A 5,597-nucleotide genomic window follows, 5' to 3' on the forward strand; every position below is an offset into this window, starting at 1 on the left:
GTAGAGAAGGGGGTGTGGGTGGGGGGGGTGGGGGTGTGTGGGGCGGGGCGGGAACAGAACAACAAAAGAACAGATTTACCAGCAATAAAACAGATTGTTTCTAACAACTTGTAATCAGCTAATACTTGTGCTGTCAAAGCAGGTGTTTAACCATCTCTGCTGGTTCCAAGTTGCGTGTTTTTCAGTTACTGGTGGTTTCTGAAAACCCTGTCTCATCTCAGTGGCATTTATGCTTATAGGTATCTTGGTAATGGAGAAAAAAACCTGCCGTTCCCTCTAGGAAATGTGTGGGGAGAGTGCCACTGTGTGGTGATACAGAAGTTGTCACCCTTTCGACGGAAGGTTTGAAAAAGCATCTCTTTGAAGTTAATGGAGACTCCTGATTTCTCCCCAGGATTTGTGTGTGCCTGGTAAAGGAGTGGGAGCAACACTTCAGGCACTTATATTTTGCTTATATATTCTATTTCCTTCCCTTCTTTCTTCCGGTAGCCTTTTGACAAAGGTAAGGCAAAATGTGTTCTTCTCTGGCTATGTGTTAACATCATGTCTTTCCTCAAGGGATAGTGAAATAAAGGGATAAAAACAGGACACATATAGATAATATACAATTTCCTGCAATTTTCTTCAAACAATCTGTTGCACATTGTCTCAGGCACAGGCAGTACAAGTTCATGAAGTTAGGGCTGTGCTTTCTTATACCTGTGGCAGTGATGCTGGAGCTGTGCTGTGTTCATTCCTCTATTGTAGCATGCATTCTGCACCCCACAGTGCTAATACTGAGACTAAAGTCTTCTTAGTCCCCTGTCCCGGGGGGGCATTGGTCATTTGGTTTTACTAAGTAGGTCTCACACCTTAGGTCTTGCTTTTCGGTGCCTTTTCACTCTAGGTTCTTAAATATTAAGTCTGTGACTAACTGGTTTGGTTCCACTCTGGGGAAGGGAATGCTTCCTTCTGAAGCGCCGTTTGTGAGCAACAGCAAGCAGCAGCCACCTTGCCAGGGGCCTAGCCTGGAGGCTTTACCTGTGCTGTGAGCCCAGCACTGGCTCTGCAGCTAATCCATCAGTATGCTTATTGGTTCTTTGCAGACATCTTTCCAAAACAGCCTGACTTCATGAGCTCTTCAGCCTCACCATAAAAAATCTGGTAGTATTTAGAAGTACATGTGATCTTCTCCCTCTCACTCTTCCTCTTTCACTCATCCTCTTTTAACACCTAGAGGGATTCAAGTAATGGTATCTTGAAGCTGCACAGGGGATACACATTGGAAAATCAGGGGAGGGAGCATGGTCTGCACTACCATTGTTGCTCCCTTAGCATGAGTCTGTTTGCCTTAGTGTCTGGGACGCATCTCTGAATCTTTTGCTGGAGCACACCAGCCTTTGGTCTACCTGATAACTTTCTACGGGAACATTGGAAGAAGGACACAATTGTTACAGGAGCCCTTCTGGGATGTATGTTGCAATTCTCAGAATGGCTTTATTCAGATGTGGGGGAGAAAGAGGTTTGTCTGTCTTCCACTGCATCTCTCTTACAGAAATTCAGACCTTCAGCGTGGGATGCTAATAAAATCCTCTTGCCAGCAAAGCATCTTTGGGTAGCTGTAAGTATCACTTCACGAGGAGCTACTGCATTTTCTTTTAATGCTCCACTTTTATGTGGTGCTGCTGTGCAGCTCCTTTGGATGGGAACCTAAAGGGATAATTGTCTCCCACAGAAATATAAATCTTCCTCCATGTGTACACCTACCCCCCAAGCTGTTTGCTGTGCCTGCCAATCTGTGCTCCCCAGCTACAGACTCCATGTTCTGCATCTTAGGGAGTAGCCCTCCAATACAGACTGCTTGCCACGAGTCCCTTTGTTGATGCTTTTGGTTGCCTCTGGTCACAGATGAGAATTATCCAGCCTTTAGTTTCCCGTTGGGATCTAGTCCTCATTCATACTCGGCTAGCTGCTGATGGAAAGTTCATTCTGTGTTACAAAGGTCATTCAAGGCCATCTCCAGGCCATCATTCGCAATGTCTTCACATGGCTTTATCGAGCAAGGTGTGAGCTCTTTCTAATTCTAACTGCACCTTTCTTGCCTGCAGCAAAGCTGTTCCCTCTCCTTTTCTCGTTCTTAGTTGTCCCACCTTCTTTGTCTGCACATTGTCAGAAACAGCAACTGTCTTCTGCTATAAAGGCAGAAAAGGGTCAGCCTTCTTACCAGCATATAGTGTTTATGGTGTTGTTTTAACAGGATTCATCCTTCCCATTGCAAGAACCAGATTCTACCACCTCTGGTAATTAATTGACAGCATTTTGGGCCTGAAATAGTGAAACATCCCTTAGCTTACGCCATGTGAATCACAAGCTCTGTAGCTGTAGGAACAGGTAGATTCCAAAGACTCTAAAGTAATACCCAGCCAGTTCAGGAGATTTTGTAGCCATGGAGAACAACTAGAAAATAATTCTGTGAGCGGCCCTAGGAATCAGCTGTTCTGGCCTTTTGATGGATATGGTTCTGCATGAGTATACGTCACTGTGGCCTAGTTAGAAACTTCGTGTCATTGAGAAGAGAGCTGTGAGACAGTCTGAGAAGCTGCCAAGCACATGTCAATCCTAGTACATGTGTGTGACCCACTTTTTAGCTTCTCCATGGGCAGAGGCTCCACAAACTCGTAGCTTATTCCCATGTTCTGCTGTCCTGACCGTGAAGTCATTAGGCTTTCCTTAATGTTCAGCCTAACTCACTTCTGCATTGAAACTGACTTTTTATCCTATCCATACGTTACTACTTTCCTATATGCCACACTATTCAGTGTATTTGAAAGCCATTATCATGTTCCTCCTGTTCTCCTATCACTATTTTTAACAACCCAGTTCCTCAATCTTTCCTCACAGGCCATGTTTTCTAAGCCTCTGATTTTTGGAGACCTTCGGGCAAGTCCACAACTTTTCTCAAAGTGAGATTTTGTAACCTTGCGTCATCCAGAGAGTTTGAATTGCTGTTGAGCATAATATGAAAGAATTAAGAAATATAATATTATGGGGCACACTTCCATTACAATGAAAAAATAGAGCATAGCAAATCTATTTCTTATCTTGTGGAAATCACACCTCAGCCCAATCTCTAGTTAAAATATTCATTAATACAGCCTAAATAATAAGCATGTATAGAACAATTACTGTGAAACTAGCTTTCATTACTGTTACGAGATACAGGTTTGTGCACATGAGAGGGTCTGACAAGATCAGGACAGCAGTGAATGAAGCTCTTTGTATACACCTGTCTAACAGAAAGGGATTATACACAAATGAATCTACAGTTGGTGTTAGCCTGTGTCTATCATGCTATACCACAGTGACCAGTCTAGTTTCTGGAAGAGAGAAGATAAGGAACAGGGATGCAGGCAGAGACTTGCACTGCATTGTGGTAAAATCTGGATGTTTCCTAAAGGAAGCTAGTAACTATCTCGCAGGCACAAGCTAGCCCTTGTGTAGAGCAGGTCTTGCTGCAAACACACCAAACCCTCTCAGGACATTAATAGCTTAGCAAGTCACTCAGGAATGGAAACCTTGCTAATTTGATATTCCACCCCCCCCACCCCCTATCTAAGGGGAGGGAATTTGAAGGACTTCTGTCCTCCAGATTTGGCTGCTGCTGTTTTTCTTCTGCTTGGTCCAGCTCATGCTTGTTCCTCCTTCATGGGGCCTCTGAAAGAGAAATTGCCTAAGATGGTGCAATTGTGAGCAGGCTCTCTTCTTAAAATTTATTAATATTTGAAGATGAGGAGAGGGGCACACATTTTTTTTTGTGGTGGTTTGTTGTTTTTTTTTTTTTTTAGGAAAAAAAAGCTTTATAGTGTGAGACTTAAGGAACTCAGACTATTTAATTTTTTTGAAGAATAGTGTGAGTAGACTTGATAACAGTGTAGAAGTATCGCTGAGCAGGGGAGGTAGGAAACAGGTAGGCTGGGTGCTTATCTGAGAAAAGTATGATAAGAACCAGCACCTGCAATCTGAAAGCACACAAATCAAATTGTAAATTAGGCATCTTTTTTAAAGGGGATTAACCACTGGAACACATGTCCAACAGTAGTGGTACATTCTCCATCCCATGATGTCTTTAAATCAAGAACACATGATTTTCTGGGACTGATGTTTCAGCCAAGTATAAAAGTTTTGGGCTCAGTCCAAGGATAATGATGAAATGACAGTCATTTATATACAGAATTATTGAATCATTTTTCTTGGCCTTAAATGCTAATGAAATTATGAAGTGTGGATATTAAATTAAAGACACTATTCTTCAATATATGCCCAATAAAGGTTAAATAGGACTCCATGTGCCAATTTTATATCTGACATTTTCTAACTAGAAGTTTAATTTTTACAGTATTAATGATGTTCTTTGTACTTGTGGACAGTCAACCATCTCTGGTTTAGTGCTGTAGAATCAAGTTTAAAATTTCCTTTCCAGGAAGTATCCATACGAACTGCAGATTTCTTCATTTCATACAAAGCATAACAGTTCAAAATCTGACCTAGACTTTATGATTACACTGTTTCTACAGCATGCATACAGTTTTGTCTCTAGTGATATTTAAAATAATATTAAAATATTTTAATTTAAAAAAATGAAAAGAATTTGCATGTTTCTATACGATACAGTAGTGTGTCTGCAGGAAGATTTTTGATGGATTAGCTACATATATTTAAGCATTTAGATTAATAGATAATTTTCAGGTACTTGAATTCATATACTTTTAAATGATTTTTAGATCAGATATTGTTGCAGGGGTGCTTAAAGGCTTTTCTTAATATTTCATGTTCATTTTGTTTTATTAGTGGTTAGGAGCTCCAAGTAAAGTCTTGAGGCACTTTGTCTAAGACCTGTGTAATTATGTGTGGGAAATTTATTTCTTGGCCAAGAAAATACTGTCTAAATAAGCCAGGTGTTCTGTGTGTTGTGTGTTATCCCCATTTTACATGTGGGAAACTGAGTACAAAGGAACGGTGACTTTCCTGAGGTTACAGAGGAAACACATGGCAGCCCCAAGAGCTGGACACATCTCCAGAGCCCCCATGTACACGTTTAAAGAAGAGATCATCATTCCCATGGTTTAATAAGCTAGAGACTGGTATTTTCCAGATTGCAGTAAGTGATTTAAGTGCATTACTGACACCTTCATAAATCACCAAGGAACTCAAGTGATCTTTTATATGGACAGCTCTGAGAAAAAAAATTAGGTTTCAGTTTATTCAATTGTACTGTCACTGTAAACAATATACTACTTGACATAAAGAAGAGTCTCAGACTTTGTCTCTAAGATACTCTGATGGGTTTTATACAGGTACAGATTGAGATTTTTTTAAATTTTCTGGGTTTGCTAATGGTGCAAAAAACACAATATAAATGTCTTAAATATACCAAGTCAGTCATATGAAAAGTCTGCATTCTTTTTTGCAAAATACTTCTGGGGACTTTTGCCAGCCCTAATGGTTGTTCACATAATTAATGTTGAATACCGAACTTAGAGCCATGTATATTTATGCTCAAGTGAAGTCAGCTTCCCATTTTTTTGTGGCTTACAGTAAATGCCCTGAGCACATTTTGC

This window comes from Falco rusticolus, chromosome 4 (assembly GCF_015220075.1).
Source record: "Falco rusticolus isolate bFalRus1 chromosome 4, bFalRus1.pri, whole genome shotgun sequence".
Lineage (NCBI taxonomy): Eukaryota > Metazoa > Chordata > Aves > Falconiformes > Falconidae > Falco > Falco rusticolus.